The 24,473-nt window shown below is 44.4% G+C and overlaps 1 protein-coding gene and 1 non-coding gene across 5 annotated transcripts in view; one reads left to right on the forward strand and one right to left on the reverse strand.

Annotated features, from left to right (window-relative positions):
- PPEF1 (protein phosphatase with EF-hand domain 1) overlaps window positions 1-13,172 on the reverse strand; it is a 73,755-nt gene extending 60,583 nt beyond the window's left edge. For 3 of the 4 annotated variants that reach the window (XM_019529232.1, XM_019529230.1, XM_019529233.1), the window contains exon 1: window positions 12,988-13,172. The gene's annotated coding sequence lies outside the window, so the exon portion shown is untranslated. Of the gene's footprint in view, window positions 1-7,224; window positions 7,589-12,987 lie in introns of those variants that run through there. The other variant, XM_019529231.1, reaches the window with a different exon arrangement.
- A 1,061-nt stretch (window positions 13,173-14,233) lies between these two features.
- TRNAV-UAC lies at window positions 14,234-14,306 on the forward strand. Its single transcript has one exon. It is a non-coding gene; the product is annotated as a tRNA-Val (tRNA).
- Window positions 14,307-24,473: the final 10,167 nt, after the last annotated feature.

The raw sequence follows: 24,473 nt of genomic DNA on the forward strand, positions 1-24,473 counted from the left end.
CTCCACATCCTTTTTGAATTGTGGAGCCCAAAACTGGATGCAGTACTCCAGCTGCGGCCTCACCAAGGCCGAGTACAAGGGGAGAATGATGGCTTAGTCTGTCTGGGCATTAGTCACTGGAGTGCTGAGAAGTCAGCAGGGGCTCCGTAGGAGCCCAGGGTGGAAACATTTCTGTACAACAGGTCAGCCCCATTCATTTCAATGGGGGAGCTGTCCTGTTGGCAAAGAAAAAAATTCTTCCAAGTCATGCCCCAGACTTCAGGTTAACCTCCAGACCACCAGTTGTGCTCATTCAGCCCCCTGTTAATAAAAGGTCGCTAACCCCTACCTTAAACAATCATTTTGCTCTACTGTTTTGGCTGATGAAATAAAGAGTCAGAGCTTCTCTTAAATCTACTAAAAAGTTCTCAAAACACAAGGAAAATGTATTTAAAAATAGGACATACACTCCTGTTAGCATTCTAGCTACTACCTGCTGACTTTTACTAAAGTAAGTTTCACTTCTAAAGCAGACAAAAATTTTGTATAAACAAGTCAGTGACCAAGCTATTTCCATAAACAATTGCATTAAACTTGTTTCGCTGTTTCTTTTCAGCAAAAAGCAATAGTAAGAAGTAAAAGCACCCAGTACACTATTTGTCTAATAATGCAAAGCAAAGCACCATTTCAAACCATGCTAGAGCAGGTTTGAGGATCTGGAGGTCACACAAATAAAAGCCACCAGGCCCTAGCCCCCATGCTTCTCCCATGATTCTTGCCTGCCTGCTGATGTTGTTTCCTCATCACTTTTGGTAAACTGAGACAACAAACAATTTCTTCATGTATTTGGACAGGATTATAATGCAGCAAAAAGTATCTCAAATTGTATTTCCCCTGCAGATTGTTTCATAGGCAATTCCAGCTGTGTGAGATTCCTCCCTTTCCCTTCCCATTCTGATCTGTAGCTCTGTTATGGGGCACCTATGAATTCCTCCAAAGACAGATGTGGCTGGATGAATTATGAAAAGAAGATGCGTTTTCCATAAATATCTGAAGGACATACATTTCTAATTTAGAGGTCCTGCTTCTGCACCCATCTACTGCTTATAGTTTGATAGATTAAAAGTTCTACCGAACTTGTAGAAGGCTACCTCAATTGGATGCTTTCTTTTCTTTGGAAAGGAAGACTGTGGAGAACTGTTTTTATCACTGTAGTATGTGTGTATTTGTGATGGATGTGCTATGACTTAGAACAAAATTAAGCTGTTAAGGAGACAATATGGCAGCCTAGATATGGAGTACCCCACTCCTAACCTGTAACAGGCAGTTTAATGTAGGGGAAGGGTAACTCCTTGGTCCTACCTCTACTGACAAGCTGCTCTGCCAATGCTGAAAACCTAGACAACAACAGACAGTGACCAGAACCCCTCTGCAGACAGGAAATAGAGAAATTGTCAGTAGCTCAGAAGAGCCCAGATGTTCAAAAAGTAGTCTGCAAATTGGTTCCCAAGAGGATGGGGGACACCACGGCTGTGTCATGTTTACTCGGGCAGTGTGAAGCTTTGGTAGGTGATTTGATTAGGAGATTCAGCCTGATTTGGTGGCCGAATCTCCGAATCCAAATTGAATTGGGAGACCCACTAAAAGGTCCAAATCGATTCAGATGCCTCCAAATTGATTCAAAGCGTTTTGGCATTGATTCAGAGATGGATGTGACCATAGACTAAACAGGCAGCAATCCTCGACCATGCTGGACACAGCTGCCTCCAGCTGGTAAGTCTGTTGTGGTGGGCAGAGGGGGAAGGGGTGGGGCGTGGAGTGGGGCGCAAATCAATGCCCCCACAGAGAGGGAGGAATTGGGACAAGCTGAGTTGGGGAAGGGGGCTCCTGCCAGTGCGCACCACCGGTCCAGGAGGGCATGGGAGCAGGTGTGGGCCCCTGGATCTGCATGGGGCGGGCTAAACCAGGCTGCGCTCAGGGAAGCTGCCCACTGCCAGGCTGCACTCCATGGGGTGGAAGGAGCCAGGGCTGAGTTCCAGGCGGCTAGCCCCAGCCACAGACACAGCCCAGAGCACAGCCCGGGATCTACCTACCCTGCAGAGTGTAGTGGAGCTGGGGCTATGTGGGGGTGGAGCTGCAGGAACCCTAAAATTCCCCATAGCCCCTGCTGCCAGCCCCACCCTGATCCAGGTGCACGTGCCTGCCCCCACATCCTGCTGCTGCTCGCCCAGCTGGGGCATAGCAGGCAGAAACCGCAGCTTGTCCAGGATGTGCAGGGAGGCTAGAGCAGCTTCCACTGCTGTGCACTGCTTATCCAAGGCAGTGCAGCAGCACCGTCCCGCACCTCCTTGCCTCGGCTGGGTGTGTGGCAGGAGGGCACAGCCCCTGCTCTCAGCACCTTCCACTGTCTGTCTGGAGCACAGCCCAGCCCGCCCCATGCAGATCTAGGGACACATACCCACTCCCATGCCCTCCCAGATCAGTGGTGTGAAGCGGCACACAGTGGCAGGGCCCCCCTCACCATGTTCCATGCCCCCCTGCCCTGGCTGGGCAGCTCGTCCCAGCTCCAGCTCCAGCCCCAGCCCCAGCCCCAGCCCCAGCTCTAATCCCTCCCTTGCTTTGGGAGCATTGATCTGCACCCCGCCCCATGCCTCTTCCTTCTCACCTCCACCCACCACAACAGATTTACCAGCTGGAGGCAGCTGTGTCCAGCGTGGTTGAGGACTGCTGCCTGTTTAATCTATGGCCGAATCTCCGAATCGGTGCCAAATTTCTGGATCCAAATCAGACACAGACAAATTGAATCAGGACAGTGATTCAAATCAAACAAATTGAATCACTGTCCTTCCAAATGGGCCAAATCCGAAATCTGAAGCAAATACTTGCTGCTTCGCACAGGCCTAATATTCACCTCCAAGCCCTCAGGAGAATGCCAAGTGTAGACAGACTGTATCAATACTGATCTCTGTTTTAAATCCATTTCTTGGAATGCTGTGCAATTTTGTTTTGAAGAAGCTACTTCTGTTCTCCACTCACTACATACTGTTATTGACCACAGATTTCTAAAAGAAATTCTTCCACATGACAAAACCCTGTTGGGCAAGTTGAGTGTCATGATTGATAACCCAGAGACCATAGGCAGCAGCAGGCCAGGGATAACAGAGTTTAGCCCCCCCAAAACTAATTTTGCAGCAGCCGGCAACAGCAGCAGCACCACAGCTCCACTGCACCCGGCGCTGCTCCTCTGCTGCTGCATGCGCCAGCATGCGCCAGCCCTGCAATGGCCCTGCACGAGGGAGAGGCAGGGGTGAGCCACCCCACCAATAATATTTACTCAGCCCCACCACCAAATAATATTTTCTCCTGCTGCCAGTACCAGAGACCCAGTACCAGAGCACCAGAGAGCGGTTGGATCATGAAGGTCCAAACCCAGAGGGGATTATCAACACAGGCTTGTCATCTGGAAGGCATGCACACAGGAGACTGGAAAACAGTCTCAGAAGCAGCATCCTACCAAGGGATAGGGTGGCCATTGGTCCTGTTTTATACTGGAGCATCCTGTTTTTAAACCCTTTGTCCCCTGTCCATTTCTAAATGAGGAATGGACTGTAAAAAGTCCCATGTTTCAGTTCATTGTTAGAAATACATATCAATCACTTCTTGTGATTCTGTTGGCTGTGCCTAAAGGTAGAGCAGTGCACAGCCAGGAGCAGCAGGATTCCCAGCCAGCCAGGGAGGGATGAAGGTGGTTTCTTGTGATGGCCCTGCCCTTTGCTGCTGATTGGCCAAGGAGACAGTGTTTGCAACCCTCCCTGCTAAGTGGCTGAGGAGATGGTGGCCCCAACCCTCACTGCTGATTGGCTGAGGGGGTCAATGGTTACCTCTCTCCTCACCAAATGAATGTCCTGCATTCTGGGAATGGGTCAGTGGCCACCCTACCTAGGGACTGACAAGGACCACTATACACAAATTATAAACTAGACATTTAGTCATAAATTTTTAAAGGTCTGGAGACTTTTCACAAAGAATTTGCCAGAGAGGCTAAATAAGATGGCAGTGGAGATCCTGACTAGTTCTCTAAGCCTTTACAATATACAGCAGGGCTGTGCAAAATTTCACTAGGTGTTTTGTTTCACAACTGTTTCGACACATTTTGCTCTTGAAACAGCAAAAGGCTTTGAAACAGGTTTGAAATGAAACAAGGGCACTCAAAACTTTTCAAAAGTTTTGAAACATTTAAAGTTTTGAAGCTGGGCTTACTTGGCTTCAGTGCCAGTCCCAGGAGGCGGCAGCGGCGGCAGCAGCAGCAGCCGCAGCCGCCTCGTCTCATCTGGCTCACAGATCTGGGGGCCCGCACCCCTGGAAGGCCTGCGGAGCTGTGCCATACTCCTCCTGGGGGTGTGAGCCCCCAGATCTGCATGCTGGATGAGAGGAGGCTGCTGCTGCCAGCTGGGACTGGTGGCAGCAACAATCTTCCCTGGCACTGGGCGTGGGCTGCGCCCAGCACCAGTCCCAGGCGGGACAGGCAGCTTCATCTCATCCAGCATACAGATCTGAAGGTTTGCACCCCCGGGAGGAGTCTGGAACAGCCTGAGCAGCCCTCCCAGGAGTGCGAGCCCCCAAGGTCTGTGCCCCGGATGAGAGGAGGCTCAGGCTGCCACTGCCATCTGGGAAAGTGGCAGCAGCAATTTTCTTTGGTGCTGGACACAGCCTGCACCCAGAGCCAGTCCCAGGTGGAAGAAGCAGCCTCCTCTCATCCAGGGTGCAGGTTCAGGGGCTTGCACCCCTGAGAGGGCTGCCTGGCTGTGCCAGACTTCTCCCAGGGGCACAAACCCCCAGATCTGTGCGCCAGGTGAAAGGAGTCTCAGGTGGCAGCAGCAACCTTCTCCAGTGCTGGGTGCAGGTTGAGCCCAACGCCCATCCCAGGCAGGAGCAGCAGCCGTCTCTCATCTAGTGCACAGATCCAGGGGCCCGCACCCCCCGGAGGAGTCTGGCACAGCGCCGCAGCCCTCCCGGGGTGCGGGCCCCAGATCTGCATGCCGGATGACAGGAGGCTGCTGCTATCGGCAAGTGTCAGGAGTTGTGTTTTGAACAGTTTGAGGTACAATTTTCTGGAAACCTCTGCACCTAGCTCCTTGAACCTTGGCAGGCTTCCTGCCCTGAGAAGGGGCTACTATTCCTGCAATTTTCATCCAAATCAGGCAAGAAATAACACCTTTTTAGCCATTTTCATGATTTCCCATTATAGCCCATGAGCGAAACGTCGAAACACATCAAAACAGTGAAACAGTTTCAACAAAATGAAATGGGACAGTGCTTTGAAACAAAATGACAAAATGTAACACTGTCCCTTTGAAATGGTGAAATGGACATTGAAACAAAATGATGGTGTTTCACACAGCCCTAATATGCAGGTATCACCATACCTCATTTCCCAAGCTCTTATACCAAACCCATGACTACAGCATCTGACCACTTGTACAATTATTCTAGATGAGTAATTTATAAAACTGTATACATTTTTCTGAATAGTTTACACTCAAGCCTTGTTACTATGTATTATTTCCTGGAGTGTGGTGTTATGGAGGAAATGAAGTTAGGAGGGATTTTGTAGAGTTAGAATAAAATAAAATTCTATTAATTCACTGAAAGAAAATCATCACAGTTATTTCACACCATTCATTTACTTTACTTTTCCCATATGAACTTAATTAAAGCTTTGCACTCAGTAAGTCATTCCTCTTATTTTACATTCTATTTGCCTTCACTATATGTACTAGTGGCTAAAATTTCTTGCAATGATAGGTCATGCCAAAACCTGGAAGTGGCACACCTCTGAATTTTAAGATTATTTGGATCCAGTTACCAGGCTCTAAGTCCTAACATTTTATAAGTATAAGGTATACTTGAACCTACCTGATATGAAAAAACAAATTAAAAGCTTCCTAAAAATAATTAAGATTATGTATCGAGCAGTTGGGTATTTTGAGCAGATTTTTTGTTTCCACTTTCACTGCTACTGATCTTGGAGAAGCCTACATGTTTTGCCAAAATCAAAGAGAACACTACTACAAATACCTCATGGCTACAGGGAACCTGCCACATGCCATGTAAAGTTTGATCCTGAAAGACAATAAGCGCATTCAAATTTCTATTGGCTTTAATGACAAGTGAGGGATCTCAACACCAGTATCTGGAAGCTGATAAGGCCTTAAGCCCTAGGGAATAGGGTGGTGCCATGCCAACTCAACAAGGTCATCAGATAATGACATGCCCAAACGGAAAAAAACAAGGACTACAAGCACGTGAATATGCAAAGAGAATTTGAGAAATCAAGTTCAGGGGCTTTATACAAATAGAAGGAGCATGTGCAGCAGACAAGGGATAAAAGGAAATTCACACTACTTAAAGGTTGATCAATAGAGGTATGTTTACTTTAAAAGTTATATATGGGAATTCATTTTTTCCCCTGCAGAAAGAAGTGCATGCATTTAAAAAAATTGTTACATGGAATATAAATTGTGCTACAGCTCAAGCAAAGCCATTACTTCAGCAATCATAAGCATGAGATTCCTGAAGTTGGTGAATCCTTTAAAATTAAAATGTATCAAAATGCAAGTCCATATTCAGCAACTGGGGCCCAGATAGAGCTTAAGATTCAAGAGAGCCAAAAGAGGACAATAACAGTATTCCCTTTCCTAAAGGGGTGGAGAAGAAACTTCTGCCTCACTCCATCAGATATCACCAGTCGCACCAAATTCTTCCTATCAGAAAAAGACAGTAGCTACAAGTAGTGTGCATGTCCGTGTAGGGGGAGACAGAGGGAAAGCATGAAATCCCTCAGAGCTCCAATATGGAGACAAACACTAAATATCAGCATTTGTGCTGATTTAGAGTCAAACTCGTATTCCTGAAACCAAATTTATTTTTGAAACTCAGTATGACAATTCTGTAAAATGTATCCCTGAATTTCTCCATATTGTGGGAAGTACAACACTTTTGCTAACAAAAAGATGTGTGAAATATGTTACATAACTTCACATTGTAAAACAAATCTCTCCTCATTTATACATAGAAGCTCTGGATAATTCAACCAATTCATTTGGAAAATATCAGAGGGACCCCTTTTATCAAAGCAATAAGCAATATCATCCATATCATCATATGCATTGTCATTTGCTGCACATGCTTGTGTATAGTATTTGCTTTTTACAAGTGAACTAAAAGTGATCCTAAAGAAATTACCTGTTTTCTTCTATGTCAGCAGTGCAGAGGTTTTCCACAAGAGTATCTTTAGGAGAATTAAAAAAAAAAAAAATCTCCTTTTGAAATCAGAAATGCACAGTTGGGGTGGAGATCTGAAGGAGAATAGATGCTCTAGTTCTCTTGAGAGCTCTGAAGCTCACAGACTGCAATATACATACCCTCCTTGCATTTATACAGCTCCTGTGAGGATATTTCTCAAGCCCTGCTTTAAAAACCACACAAAACAAAAAGCTAATTTTCACCTTCCATCTTGATAGGAGAGCAAAGGATGGCAGATGGGGAGCTGCACTGTACGTATGCTGCTGTTACAGCTGTACTGTCACTCTGCTGCCTTGAATCTCAGGCAGAGAGAGGGATGTGCTAAGTTATCTGCGTCCAACCTGAAGTCACATGATCACCATCCAGAGGAATGGCCGTTCTACAGGGATGAAAATGATTTGCATTTTAGCAGCCCTAGTGCACAAATGGCAACAGTGCTGAGGAGCTCTAACACAGTGGGGACTGGTGTCAGTGTAAGAATCCTCCCTGAAAAAATAAATTGTAGCACTGTAGAAATGAACAGTATTAGCTTTGTATGTATCAGCTAGTGCTGGAGTATTTTAGGAAAAACATTATACCACAACCTTAAGACTTGATTATTGCAAAATACTCAAATCGTATGGTGAGGAGCATCACAAAAATGCCTAATAATTTCATGTTTTAAAATCTAGATCAGAGGTTTCCAACCTGTGGTGTGTGGATCCCAGGGGGTCCACAGACTATGTCTAAGGGGCTCAAAAGATAATTATGATCAATCAAAAGTATGTGAAAACCTACATTTACAATTCAAAGGGGCCCACACCTCCATTCAAAATTGTTTAGGGGGTCACAAATGAAAAAAGGTTGAAAGGGGGGGAAAGCATCCCTTAGAGATCCAACGCTGAGACAAAGACTAAATATCAGCATTTGTGCTGATTTAGACTCAAACTCCTATTCCTGAAACAAAATTTCTTTTGGTTTAAATAAAATTTTGAAACTCGGGGGTACATCTACATGTGCCACTAACACATCGCAATTAACCCTGATGCAGTTCATACCAGAGTTTACTGCTCCTGGGCACACATATTTACACGTGTAAACACATGTGCTCAGGACCACAGCACACTGAGCTGGGGTGGAGCAGCCTTGGCTGACAAAGGGCCCAGGGGTTCAGCCTACCAGCCCAGGGCTGCTGCATCCTGGCTCAATGTGCTGTAGAGGAGCTGTCTGGGGCACAAGAGAGTTCCAGAGAGGGGCTAAATGGCAGTCAGCCGCAGCACTATACCACCCTTGTACTTCAGCCAGCCCCGGACACCATCTACATGTGTTTCAGTGCATGTAACTACTATATAGGATAGTACTTGTTAGGGTTACCGTATTCCCAGTTTCAAAAAAGAGGACACCTGTGGGGGGAGGGGATATATGATTGTCGGGGGTGGGAGGACAGTGATATGCCCGTGCCCTGCCCCTACCCCTCACTCCCAAGCCACAGCCCCCCACAGCCCTGCTGCTTCCTCTCACTCACAACCCACAGTGCAACCTGTCCCTGCTGGTATCCCTCACTTTACACCCGCAGCCCCCTGGCCCTGCCTGTGCCCCGTGTTCCCAACCCATGGCCCCTTGTCCCTCTTGTGCCCTCACTCCCAAGCCACTTACTCCCCAATCCTGCTGGTGCCCCTCACTCCCAATCAGCAGCTCCCTGCTGCCAGTCCCCCATCCCCTACTGCCCACAATTAGTGCCCCCCACTCAAGATTCAAAGCCCTCTGCTCTCCCAGCCCTGCTGCCCACACAGGTCCCTGCTGCCCCTAAAAAAATCCAACGGCAGCCACTACAAAAAATGTCCAGCCACCATGCTAGGAAAGAACACTAAACTCCTCAAGATCCACCAAGATATCAGGAGGTTCTGCCTCTTGTTTTTTCCGGAGAATGGCCTGATCTCACAAAGCCATCAGACACCCAAAGCACTTTCTGTAAGTGCAGCAATACCAAAACCGAAGATCCTGAAAAAATAGCAATCAGAACAGCAGTATTCTACCTACCTAAGTTTCCCCCATAGCTGGTTTTGCCCTTGCTTAAAAATTCTTGCTTTCTAAAAAAGATTGTCTTGAGCTAAATCTTGACCTACCCTCCTGTAATCTAGTTTTGTTAGAATACATATATCCATTGTATGTCTGCTCTCTAGTTATTCATAAAAGTTTCTTCTCTGTCTCAGTGGTCTGGTGAGACTAGTACTACCGGGAACTTGATAAAAGGAATGTCCTGAGCCACCTCTCCAATTACCTGAAGGGATCAGATAACATGCAACTTGAGGAAATAAACAAATGTAGTTTCTAAGTTAACCCCTTCTCTGTTCAAGTCCAAGGATATATGTTAAATTTGGTCTCACTTCCAGACACAGTAAGCAGAACACACAGCTTCCACCGCTAGGGCCCTTCATCTTTTCCTTTGCTCTTTTGCTCAATGTGCAAGTACTGAAAGGTACTTTATCAAGAGCTGGTTGTTGGCAAAGCAAATAGGCAGCAGACCATATGTTAAAAAAGAGATCTAGCACTACCAGAACAATCACGACTATGCTGATAGTGCAAAGGCTAGGTTGGCTCTCATGACTGCATCTACCTGAACTATGGAAGAGTTGTGTGGAAAGTCTATTTTACATTCCAGGTAGCTTTGGAAACACTCAGCTCTTAAACAGATCTACTCACATGCATGCCAGATACATAATTCAAATTCAGTTTCAGACTGATTTCAGGGAGGCTCCAATTACAGTGATTTAAATGAAATTGTTCAAAGGACAGAATATGACCACAGGGCAAAGACAGTGTGCTCTTTCAGTGATCAGATCTTGCTTTTCCTTCTTTTCACTCTTTGTTGCCATAAGGACCCCCACACGAATTATTTTTACAAAATCAAGCAGTCTATGGGTGCTTTAGAGTAGAGGTGTCCAACTTTGGCCCAGCTGAAGGCCACATGCAGCACTGCCTTGTGGTCCCCATGCTACACACAGGATGGATGGTTCCCACTCCCTCGGTGAGCCTGCTGTCACGTGGGCTATGCACTTCTCCTTCCTCCTTTTGCTGCATGGGCTGCATGAGTGGCACGGAGCCCCATCACACAGATTGCACCAGTGCACATGGACCCTGGGCCCTCCCCTGGCACACAGCCACAAGAAAGGCAGCCACTGGGGCCCACAGGCTGCATATTAACTGTCCACAGACAACACAGCCTGTGGCCAGATGCTGGCCCCTAACAAGACTGCCAACTGGACAGCCCTGCTTTAGAGCATAAACTAAAAACCAGGATCGCCACCTGAAGGCCGTGCCACCCTATTGCTGACTGGGAAGAATAAAAGTATAACATTTAAGAGAAATAGAATAAACAAGAATAGAATAGTTGAGAATGCAGACAAGCAATAAGATAACACAATTACTCATTTCTGCCTTGTGCATATCTTGATGATTCTAGTAATTTTGGTTTAGTAAATTAACTCACTCTCCATAAACAGCATGGCAGGAGTCTGTTGCTAAGAGGGATCTGAAAGAGAGGAGGTAGATAACAGTGCACAGGCAGTAGAAAACTCATACACCAGAGGCAGCATGGAAAAAAGGAGTGGGAAAAGTATAAAGACGAGACAAAGTCAGAGACATATGCTTTCTTCTGTCTAAAAAAATCACATCATATATCACACAACAGCAAGGGATCACTAGACAAGCAAAAGTATTTTTTTCAATACTTTAATTTTTTCCCCTCCTAAAACACCATAAAAATCTAACTTGAAAACTAATCCTCTCCAAATACCCCTTTCTTCATTACAGGACACAGTAGTACATTTCTCTGGATAAGGCAGAGACTGGGGCTAGGGACAGACATTCAAAAATCCTAAGCCTGAATTGATTCAGTCTTTGCAGGTTAGTCTAACATGGCTAGGCTAAATTGGTTTTGTAACCAGACAGCCATTTCAGAAATGCAGGAACATACTTCCAGTGGCTCAGGCTATAAGGCAGGGGGGTGCTAGAGCAGCCATTCTCAAACTGGTTTATGTATGTTCTGTTACAGGTTTAAACCAGTCTCTGATTACTTAAATTGGTTTATGTGTAATGTCTGTCCCTAGTCCTATCTCACCCATTCATCTTCTATGTGACAGTGGGCAAACAGTTCACCTCTGCCCTTCAATCTCACCTTTTAACTTTGGTTATCTTGTATATAGATTGTAAACTGGCTAGGGTCAGCTCTGTCTTTCACCATGCATGTGTGACAGTAATCTGATCTCTGGTCAGGCCTCTCCAGTTTAAACCAACAAACACTTTGGATTTAAAGTTACTTAAGGCACTATCATTAATGGTAAGTAGCAGTCATCTCCCTGTTGAACAGATCTTCACTGCCTTAGTTTGGGTCCCCCAGAAGCCAGTTAGGCAAACACATTTGGATTATAAAAGGATGTTACTGATTTTCAGCATCTGGAAGTGATTATCTTTAGTTTTCTAATATCAGGACTGTAAAGCAGTAGTTGAAGCCCTTATGTATGTGGGAGAGGGAGCTGGGAGTGTTTATGGAAGTCATTATATTTCCATTTCTTTCCCTGTCACCCTGAAAATACATCTCTGAAACAGAAATCCAAACATTTTCTTCATTGAGTCAATAAATCATAAGGTATTTCCTCAAAATGTGATTAATGCAAAAAGTGAAAGTATGTACATTTCTCAACAACAGATGGAAACAAACAAATTTATGACTTTTTTTACATGTATTTGAACTACTGAAGATGATCATGTTCCTGACTGCTATAATGCTGAATAATGGAATTTCTAAAAGCAAATTTCAGTCCCAATCTCACAATAATTTACTACTAGTAGTAATCCCACTGATTTCAGAGCAGTAAAATAATCATATGCAGAAGTGTAAGTCCTTACTGTGAAGGGGGTCATTAGGAAATTTGCAAAGTACCAGTGCTGAGAAGTGGTAGTATGATATCTAGACAGTATATGTTTCATAGAGCACATACATGCACACACACATATACACAAATTTATGGCATAAAAATTGAGAAGAGCTGTTTAGATAAAGAGAGCATTAGTAACAGAAAAGAATGAGAGAAGCTCTTAAGCACTGGGAGCCCTCTGCTGACAGAATCAAAAATGCTGAAAGTTGAATTCAGAAGGACTGTATAGCCACAGTTCTTGTATTCACTCAAAGACGTTCACAGGAATGTAACAGTAATGATCTCACTAGGAACCCCAAACCTCACAAACCTCACAATTAAGGCATTCTTAAAGTATTTGGCACTCATTGTATTTAGGTACTGCAGATGTTAAAATAAGAAACAAAAAGGGATGTTGTATTCATGAGCACAGTTCTCGGCTTTTCTTCTTTTCCTGGCTTTTATCTTTTACCAAAAAAATCTTTAATGTTTTCATCCAGATTTTAAAAAGAAACCATCTTTAGCTTGTATTCTTAATGCTGGCATATTCATTCTTTCAGTCAGTATGAATCTTGTAAGAAAAAACATTATAGCTACTATGGGACCCACTGTGGACTATTTAACAGCTTTCTAAAAGGGCACTATTAAGACTCACAAGGCCCAAATTCAACTATTTCATTAACACCCATTAAAACCAATTTTCCATATCAAGAAAGTCATCAACCTCTTACCAACCACTAAAACAAAGACAGTTAAAATAAATCCCAATGTGCTAGATAGCACTTTCACATCCCCAGTTTACACATACCCACACAAACACGCTCTTCAGAAGCAGCAGGGCCACGTATGCATCTTCCTCTTCACCCTGCCAATTCCCTTTTTGTGAACCTGTTGGGTAGTGAAATGAAATATGCCAGCTGGAATCTGTTCTCTGATGGTTCACAAGAACAGAGCAACTAATAAACGCAGGGGACTCACAGCAAGTACACAAACATGCCTGCAAATATAAAAACAGGGCTGTCATTCCTGACAGCAGAACTTTTTAAAACAGGCAATAATTACAAAAAATAGGTGCAATTAATCCTTTTATATTTACGATTTCAGGCGCTTCAAAACTATTTTTGTATCAGGGCTGAAAAAAAGATATTACTATATTACACTGTGTTAATTCAAGATCCTTTGCTGGGAACGCAGACATGCAGTGAAACCCCCATATTGAGACTCAAGCCACAGAGACCCCAGTTCTGCAAAGAGCCACTCAGGGCCCTGCCACACATTCAAATTAAAGCTAGATAGAAACCAGCTATGGCATTGTCACACATTTTCAAGCACTAACTTTGTAGCTGACTGGCTCTTTTTATAACTAAATGGACATTTCTGTGGCATAATACTTACTTTGCACTTGTGGCCTGTCTTACTTTGAACGTGTGGCCAGCCTAAACTGATTGCATGGTTCACCAGTGAATTGTGTGATATATGTACCAAGTGGCAGGGGTCTCACATGCTTAACTTTACACACATGGCTACACTTCTCAGCAGTAAACAGTTGCATGTTCAGACCCCTGGTACTCGCACACAGCATCCTGGCTTTGTTCACACTGGAGAACTGAGCTATATTATTACTTTAAAAACGTGATTGTTGGGCTGAAGATTTTAGCTCAGTCCTCTTCTGGAGCCTGGTGAAGAATCCTGTTCTCAAAATCATGTTCTCCCCAGAGCACAACCTAATCATTATACTGTGTTATAACAAGGGAGCATTACCAACTTTTCTCCAGCTCCCTTCCCCCGCAAAAAGGTCGGGGTGGGGGAAGGCCAGCAGGGTTTCCTTAATCTGTGTGGGTGCCGCTGTGGGCGCCGCTGAGGCAGTGCCGGACCCAAGCGAGCTTAAGGGCAGGGGAAATCAAGCGAGCTTAAGGGCAGGGGAAATCATACACACACACACACACACACACACGAGCGCGCGCGCGCGTCGGGCCCACCAGGCGGAGCGCGGCTCGGCGCGGGGCGGGGAATCTCCTCACAAGGGCGGCGCGGCCCGAAAACGCTGCCGCGGCGGTTCCATAGTGTAGTGGTTATCACGTCTGCTTTACACGCAGAAGGTCCTGGGTTCGAGCCCCAGTGGAACCAAGTGCCCCTCTAGCTTTTTTCGCTTTCTTTTTTGGGCTCGTGCTGCGGATCATTCTCCTCCGCATTTTCACCTGCGCGTTTGCAGCACATTGGCAGGGCGGTGGGCAGGCGTGATTCCCCCCTCACACCCTGCGTGAAAGAAGGAAAAACCCCACAGGGAGGCAAGGCAGCCTGGCCTGGGGTCCTCCCAGCAAGCGTGAAATGTGAACTGAGCCTCTTAGAAGCTCAAAAGGGCCTTATTTGATGAAAAAAAGCCCTCGTTGTACACTGAAAGAAAAATACAAATAAGCCTTCTTATTTACTTTATATTACCATGCTCACTCCAGTGAGTGAGTGCATGTGGACTGGGCCCTCCAAGTTGAAGCCTGTCTTTATTTTGAGGCAACTGTCATAAGAAAATACAGACAGCAAACTGATTTGGCTGATCTGACTTGAGACATGAAAAATTTCCCTTAAACAAACAAGCAAACAAAAAAACCCCAACAACAAAAAAATACCAAAAACTCAAAATGTTTGTAACAGGATTAAAATAGTTTAACTGATAATGTGTGTTTTGGTCTGTCAAGTGAACTGTGTGGTGGTCACTTGGGGTTGGCAGAGGTACAGCTATTTATGTATGTAGAAATAAATATTTCTGGAAACATATATATAGATACATATATCTATAGATAAATATATAGCTATATATAGCTATATATATATATATATATATGTAGATATGTGTGTATATCTATCTGTAGATACACACACACACACATCTACATACACACATACACATGTACACGTACACCAGACAGCTAGCTAGATAGTAAACTCAAAAGTCAGTTAAGATTCCCTGCAACTGACTTGCGTTTTGCATATGCCGCATCCATGAACTGCCTCAAAAATACTCATGCATTTTGAACACTTTTACCCTTATTGATCATACATTGTACCAGGGTTGAAATTATTATACAAATACAATCATTATCCTACCCCTGGCAACACTGGGTCCTTCCACCCTCACCATGCAGGGGCTCCTTCCTCTGCTGTAGGGAACAGTCTGGGGCAGGGCACCAGGAGGTTGGACTCAGAATCGAAGGACCCAGCTCTTGTGCACAGGCCCTCAGAAGAGCACCACTTTCTGCAGAGCCATGACCTCCAAATGGGAGGCGGAGCTCTTGAGTACAACCCCAGGCCCATGCCCCACGTATTACACAACTTACTTCATGCAGAAAATTCAGACCAGTCACAGGTGCAACGTAATAGTCATGCAATTCCTTGGTGATTTGCACAATAAATTTAGACCAGCCACAAATGCAAAGTAATAGTCGTGCAATTAACTGGTGACTCATGCAATAAATTTAAACCAGCCACAAATGCAAAGTAGTAGTCACACAATTAGCTGGTGAATCACGAAATAATTTGAGACCAGCCACACTGCACAATAAGGCTGGCCCCGAGTGCAAAGTAACGGCTCCAGAATTAACTGGTGGATTGCACTATAAGTTTAGACCAGCCACAAATGCAGAATAGTGGTCACATAATTAACTGGTGAATTGCGCAATAAATTGAGACCGGCCACATGTGCGAAGTGAGACTGCTCACAAGTGCCAAGGAATGGCCACATAAGTATCTGGTGAATCGTGCAAAAAATTGAGACCAGCCACACTGCAAAGTAAGGCCAGGCACAAATAGAAAGTAATGATCACAGAATTAAGTGGTGAATCATGCAATCAGTTTAGACCAGCCATGAATGCAAAGTAATGGTGACACACTTAAGGGCAAATCATGTAATAAATTGAGATCAGTCACACATGCAAAGTAAGACCAGCCATGAATGCAATGTAATTATCACACAATTAACTGGTGAATCTCTCAATAAATGTAGACTGTCCATGAATGCAAAATATTGGTCAGTAAATTAACTGGCGAATCACGCAATAAATTGGATGAGCCACATGTACAAAGTGAGACTGGTCACAAACACAAAGAACTGGTCACACAATTAACTAGTGAATCACACAATAAATTGAGACCAGCCAGGAATGCAAAGTAATGGTTGCACAATTAAGCAGTGAATCATACAATACATTGAGACCAGCCACACATGCAAAGTAAGACTTGTCACAAGTGCAAAATAATTATTACACATTTAACTGGTAAATTGCATAATAAATTTAGACCCACCACACAGCACCATACACATGGTTGTCCAGCTAGAAAAAGAGCCAGCCAGCTACAAAGTTAGCACTTGTAAATGTGTAACAACTCAGCACTGGAGAGAGAACACAATGGATGGAACTATCTTGCACCGGAAAATGCACCACTGACTTTTTCTTCCCTGGAGAAAATATCAGAGGGATATTTGTGTCTACAGGCCTGGCATAAGAGGAGGAGGATCTTAGGTCTGCTTCTGCTCAGTTTGTACCACATGGAGACATTTATGCCTTGGCAAAGTGATTATAAAACATTTTGATAAGGTAGCACTTTGTTTCAGAGGAGTGAATATCTGTCCCAGGCATAAGGCAGAACGGAATCAAGGCTTGTGTGTTTGAGTACATAAGTGGTTTTTTTAGAGTCAAGGCACCCCTCACTACAGAAAAACAATAGAGTAGTTTTGTTGCAAAGAGCTCAGAAAGACCTCAACAGGTCAGAATGTTTTTAATACTATGGATTCCTCTTTGAAATCTCTGGGTTGGTCTCAGGAATCATGTTCACACACCTAAAAGAGTCAACTTTGTGTCTCACCTTGTGGCACACATGACACCCCAAGGTGCTGCGGCCTCCTGGTTGAGAATTACTGGGCATGTCTACATGTGCCCCTGACTGCACTTTAGCAAATACTAAATGACTGCACAGTCTCAGGGGCGTGTGGGTTGTTTTCAACCCTACTGCGCCATAGCAATGAGCTACTGTGCAGTAGCAGCTGCATCACAGTTAGTGTCCACCAATGCTACATCACCATAGCTCGTCACCATGGTGGCATAGCGTCTCGTGTAGATGTGCCCACTGGGTGTAGAGGAAAAGGCTTCAGTAGATAAAGCAATCCAGTCACAGGTTTACTACAGACCCTATGTTACTAACACCAAAATTCTCAATAACATCTCCTAATTCAGAGTACTCAAGGGACTTAGGGCACAGTGAGTCTTCTTGTTGGTCTACAGCTTAAAAAACAGCCAAATCCTAATGCCCTCAATCACATTGGGTGTGTCTATACGAGACACTTTACTGCACAGTGATCTATTGCACAGGAAAGCATCACCAAGTAACCACGTTAATAAGCTGTTGAACAGTAAATTAGTCTACTGAGCAGTTAGCTAGTCCTTAGAAATATAAGGTACTAAAATAGAGTGTTATGCAGCCCAGAGCTGGATGGGGCCTATCCCTTCTACGCAGCTCTTTCCTCAGCTGAATGAGATAGGGGGCTGGGAAGGAGTCCCCTCCCCTACAGCTCCTTCCCAGCCCTGTGCCCCATTCAAGTGATCAAGACGTGGGGCCAAGAAAGAGCTGCAAGGGAGGGGCAGGTCCCAGCCCCTTGCCTCAATCCGCCACTGGGGCAGCTAGCAGTGAGACCCTGGCTAGGTGAGTATTCCTCGCCCAGCCCAAGGCTTACTTCTAGGAGCTCCACTGGTGGGACAGCTTGTTAGGGTATCTTGTCACATTTATGTTTAAGATTGTATCTGCCTGAGTGGTGAATTACAGTATTATTAAACTTTTCTTTTATATTTAGCCTTATTTTACCATTGCTTAAGTTTTGAACATTTCATTTTGCTTATCAGCTGGCGTTGAGTTGTTTTTGCAGAACTCATAGTATTCATATATATGTATATAGTGTGTCTTTCCTTTTCTATCACTGTGAGTATTTCTAACATAACATAGTAATAGTTTTGTTACCAGCTCAAATTAACCAAAATTGGCACTAACTGGCTGAACCAGAGGGATGAAATGATTGGATAAGTTAATGAAAAGTGATAAGACAAAACCAATGGACGATGCCCAGACTCAGACACCAGAAAAAGACCAAATTAAGAGGTGTGCATGTGATCAGTCTGTTGAACAAAGGAATGTGTTGACAGGATAAAATATGGACAGTATGCTGACCACAGAGAGACCAATCCAAAAGCAAAGTCATGAGAGGAGCAAAGTTGAAGAAAAGCATAAAAAGGGAACAGCAAGAAAGGTTGTGTCATTATAAATCCAGCCTTCAACACCTGCCTGGACCATCCCAGCCAATGATGCATCCTTTGCATTCAGGAACTGATTGGCCACTTTTTCTGCTGAGCAAAGTAACATCTGGGATTGGGTGAGATCATTGTACTAAAGGTTTTCTCTCTCTATATATAGAAACTGCTATGAAAATATTTGTTGTATATATCAATAAAGCTAGGCTTTGGTTATGTCAGCTGTTTGGGTTCATATTTCAAGTCCATTTAAGGGTTAATTGTGCTTTAAGGACCCCTCAGCACTGCCTGCTGGACAGTGGCCTTAACAGATCCCAGCCATCCTCGCTGACAGAGGGCTTCTATAGGAAGGGGGGCAGGTGCCGATGAGGGGATTTCTGACCCTGCTCTGTGCTACTGAACCATTGAGTCCCCCTACCTCCCTGCTGGCACTTGACTGTTTACTGAGCTCCTGTGGCTCATGCTATGGTCGCCCACCCTTAGTTCTGCTACTGGCTAAACCCATTTACACTTGTCAGGTTCACAGACAATCTAACAGTGAATGATACAGAACATCCTATAAATAAATACAGAAGAATGAATCATTTGCTTTGCATTTTCCTCCCTCCTCTCTTCTCTTGGGGAGGAGTGGCTTGTACAGATGGGCCTTATCCTTCTTTCACTGTGTAAACCTGGAATAAAATCAGTGGAATTGCCCATGTACAAGAGGTGTAAATCAGGCCTGTTCTGTCCTAGCAGGTCTTTTCTACAAGTTCAAAGGGGTTTGTCCTTAACTGAGCAAATCCCCACTGACTGCAAGGAGGTCCCTCCTGGAGCATCTGGCACCAGGATTTTGTGAGTCAGATCTCTGCAAAGTTATTGTGTGCAGGTGGGTACAGAATCCATGAGAGATTCCCTGTTTGACTGCACATTTTGATTCTGTAACCAAGGAGACTGCAGAAAATAGAAACAATGATGCATGCCGCCTAGGGAAGATGCAGCACTTACTGGAGAAAGAGAGAGCAAAGCAGTCTGTTCCTCCTCTAAAGATGGGCTGAGTGTATCCAAGTACTGATAGCCTCTGTGATAATTACAGCTCTGCTGCTGCTGCTGCTGCCACCCACACACAGGCTTTTGCTGCTGTATGTGGAACAGCTCCATTGTGACATGTGGCAGGGAAGACTGAAATCAGCACAGTAGGTAACAGATGACATCACTGCTGGTGTGAAGAGTGCTTCATCCTACCTGCACTAGTATGATGTCACCTAGCATATGTTTCCTCTGGAGAACAGCAGGACAGTATTTGCCTAAGTACTGTGTTTGAGATACTGTAGCAAAATACTGACATATTTTATCCAGGTTATAAACCTAGTTTATACATATTTAAATATCTTCAATTTTATCTGTCCATTTATTCACTCATTCTTAAACCTCTCACTGTTTGAACACCCACCCAGGAACAGTGCAGTGCTTATCACATGTTGTGTGTTATTTCTCCATTTTTTATACATATATAATTGCTTTCTATCCTTGATTTTACCTCCATACAAATCAAGAAAATATTAGAATACTAAAACTACTAAAAGTGGGATAGAAAGAGACTTTAATTTGGGGCAGCACAAATTGTACTCAACTGAAATTCTTGTGTCTAACTTTCATTTGTACAAATGCTGCTGCCCCCTGACCTCCCGCCTGGCTCTCCCAGGCTCCCCCATGGCTGCCCTGCCTGCCCCAGCTCTGGCCCTTTAAGAAAAACAAAAACCAAAAAAGCCCCAGTCTCGCTGGTTCCTGCAGCAGCCTTGGGGTTTTGGGGGGCTCATGGAAGAGCCCCCCATGTGGCACAGGGCATCGGGGGCAGCAGGGATCACCCCCTGCTGGGTAGGAAACCAATGAGTTCAGGGGGTTTTGTTGCTTTTTTTCTTAAAGGGCCAGAGCTAGGGTGGGCAGGGCAGCCATAGGAGCAGGGGCTGGGGGAGCAGGTGGGGGTTGGGGGGCTCGTGGCAGAACCCCCCCACGCAGCACGGGGCAGTGGGGGGCAGCAGGGATTGCCCCCCAGCTGCACTTGGTGAGTCAAGACTTTCTTTTTCAAAGTGCCGGGAGCTGGGGCGGACAGGGCAGCCATAGCCCGGCTGGGAGAGTGGGCAGGGGATGGGCCTGCATGATTCAGAGATTCAGCAGCAGTCAAATCTCCAAATCAGATTCAGCTGAATCGATTTGGGACAGTGATTCGAGTCACCAAATCGAATCACTGTTCCCCAAATCGGCCAAATCCAAATCTGAAGCAAATACTAGCCACTTCACACAGGCCTACTGGGCAGTTAGAAGCTTCATCTGCACTTCTGAGCAGCACAAGGGCAGTTGAAAGCTGCCTAGCTCTGGCTCAGTTCCCTGCCACCTGGAAACTGCACCCATGCTGCAGCTTGGAAGCAGGCAGAAGGGAGAAGAGGTGGGATGTGGACACAACTTCCACCTGCCCAGCCTTAGTGCATCTTCTTCTACCCTGCTCCAGCATGGGCATGGACCAAGGGAGCCTTCCATCTCCGTGAGCCAGAACCAGGGGCTTTGCAAACTGGATCCAGTTAACAAGGTATTATCTTTTTTTATCAACAGTTTTTCAGGGGCTTCAGCAGGGTGGAACAGGGTCACGTTTAGGCACATAAGACTACTTACAGGCCTAACCAGTGGAACAGAATGTGGCCCTTACTCCATGTATTTTAGGCATCTTTTCTAAGATAGCTAGCTAATACTGTGATAGCTAAGGGTCTGACCCTGCTAACACACATGCTTAACTTTACAAATGCGTCTGTGCTTCTTAGCAGTAAACAGTTGCATGTTCAGAGCCATTGTACTTGCACACAGCATCATGACTTTGTTCACATTGGAAACCTGAGCAAATGTTAGGGTTGCCAACTGTGTTTGAATCTATTCCGGGAGGTCTCATCACATGATGTAATGACATTACTGACTGATCTACTGTACTGTACTCAGGAAGGCAAATGTACATTACAATTACATTTAAAAAACCTACTGGACTACTGTATAAATTGGATTCAACATTCAATATTTATTTTAATGAACGCCCTATCATTTATCTCCCAGGTGACTCTCAGCAGTCTCCTGGAGATTATATCTAATTCCTGGAGACTCCAGGCAATCCTGGAGGGTTGGTAACCCTAGCTAATATAGTGTCTTCTACCACAGAATCATTCATTTGGGCTGTGTAGCTTAAGCCAATTGATTTGCACATAGCAAAACATAACTGAACCATAACCACTTTTCACTCTCAGTGGTAAGGCTCCAATTCAGAAAAGGCCTCAAGCCCATACTTAATTTCAAGCACAGGAGAAGTCCTATTGATTTCAGGGTCTTGGATTGGACTGCAGTAGTCACAGTGAACACTGTAAGGATGTAGCTCCACATGCTTTGAGACAGGCACTGCGTATGGACAGGATCAGTTTCAAAGTATGCTGGCATGTTAATTTCTTGAAGTACATTAAACACAGAGTCCAGAGCACTTGATATTCTTGCCCTTCTCATTCAGTCTGTTTTGCCTTGTCAGTAGTGTTAAGAACACATTTGTAAATAAAGGCTGGTCTTCTTATATGAATGGAATACTCCAGTGCTGTCCACCTGAGGGAAAAGTGCCATAAGTGGCACAGGCAGCCTCTATGTGTGGCACACAGCAGATTGTAGAGGGAACAAGCAGCGCTACAGCAAAAAGCAGAGGAGGAAATCAGACAGGGAGCACAGAGTAGTGAGCAGAAAGCAGAGCAGCAGATCAGGAAGGGGATCAGACTGGCACTTGGGGAGGGTTTGGGGTGAATTTGTGGCATGCCTGCCCCACCACCTTACAGTATCTCTCTGAAGGAAATCTTCTTTTGGCTTTGTGATCTTTCTCCATGTCAACAGTGAGTTCATGCAATTCTTCTTGGTAATTAAATGTGAAATGCTATTTTTTTCCTAAAAAATAAAATAACATTTTTTTCATGGGTGAAAGGCAGGAACTCTAGGAATGTGATATTGTTTATTGTTTACCACCTTTTTCCTGGTACATCAAGACCTTTAAGAAACTGTAGTTAGGAAAACTGTCACCAGCACTGTCAGAACTTTAATAACTAGGGGTTTGAATTTTAGTAACTGATTGTGCGTATGCATAGTGATATTTGGGCCCATGAAATATAGTGGGTACAAAGACCTCTGGATGGCAGGATTCTCTAGCTCTGCGTTCCTGATGCAAAACACCTGTCCCTTGTCTATAATTGTCTCTAGCTGTGCAACTCTGCCTCCCAGTGGCCACTTCTTAGGTGGAACAGAAAGCTAGGGATTGGAGCCCTAACTCAGTATTTTGAGATGACTTAAAGAGGACCATTAGGGATTACAAGTGAGGATTTTCAAGGGCAGTAGAGCTCTATACACTATATATAAAATCTTTAGTTCCTATTTTGAATGGCGTACTGACTGTCTGCATGGGGTGAATTTTACCACATTATGGCACCCAATAGGAATGTAGGTGACAAAAAACATAGATAGGCTCAAGTCTCATTAAAGGCTTAAGGAGATACTCAATGATCCTTAATCATCCGAAGAGAAAATGACTGATTTTTTTCTTCCAAGAATTTCCATGATTAAAGATGTCTCTCATAGCCATTCAATGGAGGGCCCTTCTAAAGGATCAGAGAGGGCTGTTAGATGGGCATTGAAGTGGAGGCAATTCATCATAGAAATGTTACATTATTTGCAATGGGATATTTGATTTTTCTAAAGAAAAGTTTCCCAGCAGCTGGTAAGTCATCAGTCAAAGGAAGTAGATTCAGCTTTATAATTATTAGTGGCTCAATTATCAATTAAAGCATAGTGGTTGTACAGCCAGGGATTTCTGGCAGGATTTGTCACTTGGGATGCACAATCCTTCCCAGAGCCCTCAGGTGTTCAGGCATGGGTGGGCAGTGTAGCCTGCTCCCCTCTCAGCATCCCTTGCAGAAGAAGGGACAGGTTTGCCTCTATATTCACCTTTTCAGAGTGGCTTATGCTCTGGAAAGTGGTAGAAGTAAGCAGCCACTATGCTTCCTGCATGCACTGAATGCGATTATTCTTGGGCTTTGTGGAAGTGGAGTACTATAAGGTAAATACCTTTCCCTCCTGTACAACTATATATTGCCACTAGTGCCTGATACAATCCAGCTGTAGTATTACAGTACTTACTGGGCAGTCTGTAAAATTTAGCTGCTTTTTTTCTAAACACCCAGGCCTTTGAGCAGTTGGGAATTTTTACGAATGTGTGTTGGATATAAACAGGTGGAAAAAACTTGAGAGCTGCCAAGTTAAGTAGGCATTATATGGATGGCTGAGAGAAACAGAAACAGGCACTCACAACCCCACAGCATAAACAGAAGCATATCACTAGCACTCTTCTATGAATTCTCAGGGAGGCCTCCACTTCGACTGTGCAGAGAGGAAGGAAGAGTGGGAAATAGTTCCTATCCTGGGATAATTAATTTTAAAAGTTCAGGTAGGTCTGGGCTTTAAAAGGCAATCGTGCTATAACAGCTACTGGGATAAATCCATCTCTGGTAGAACTTGATCTAAGTTATTTTGCCCCACCATGGTTCCACTTGTTTGTGGCTCTCTCAGAACATGCATAGTTTCCAGGTATTTGAACTGAAGTGCAAAAATAAAAATTATGAGGGATTCCAAAAAATGGCCAAGACATTTCACTTTTCAAGTTGCATTTTCATGACTTTTGGGTATTTTATTACAGCCACTCAGTGGCTTTTCCCTAAAAATGCCAGGCTGGATCAGCAGCCCTGGTTATATAATGTTTTCTCAACTTACAAAGGGCAAAGGACTGAAAGCAGGAATAGCTGAATAGGAACATATTTGACCTGTGCAGTGATTTATCTGCTAACTGAGAAGTCTTTAAAAAAACTTCTCCTGAAAAAAAAGAAACTTTCCTTATCTTTTTTATAATTCCATGTACAGTCTTGCCCATTAAAAGTAATTGACAATAATACATATATAAAGATGT

This window comes from Crocodylus porosus, unplaced genomic scaffold (assembly GCF_001723895.1).
Source record: "Crocodylus porosus isolate Cpor-Errol unplaced genomic scaffold, CroPor_comp1, whole genome shotgun sequence".
Classification (NCBI taxonomy): Eukaryota; Metazoa; Chordata; order Crocodylia; family Crocodylidae; genus Crocodylus; species Crocodylus porosus.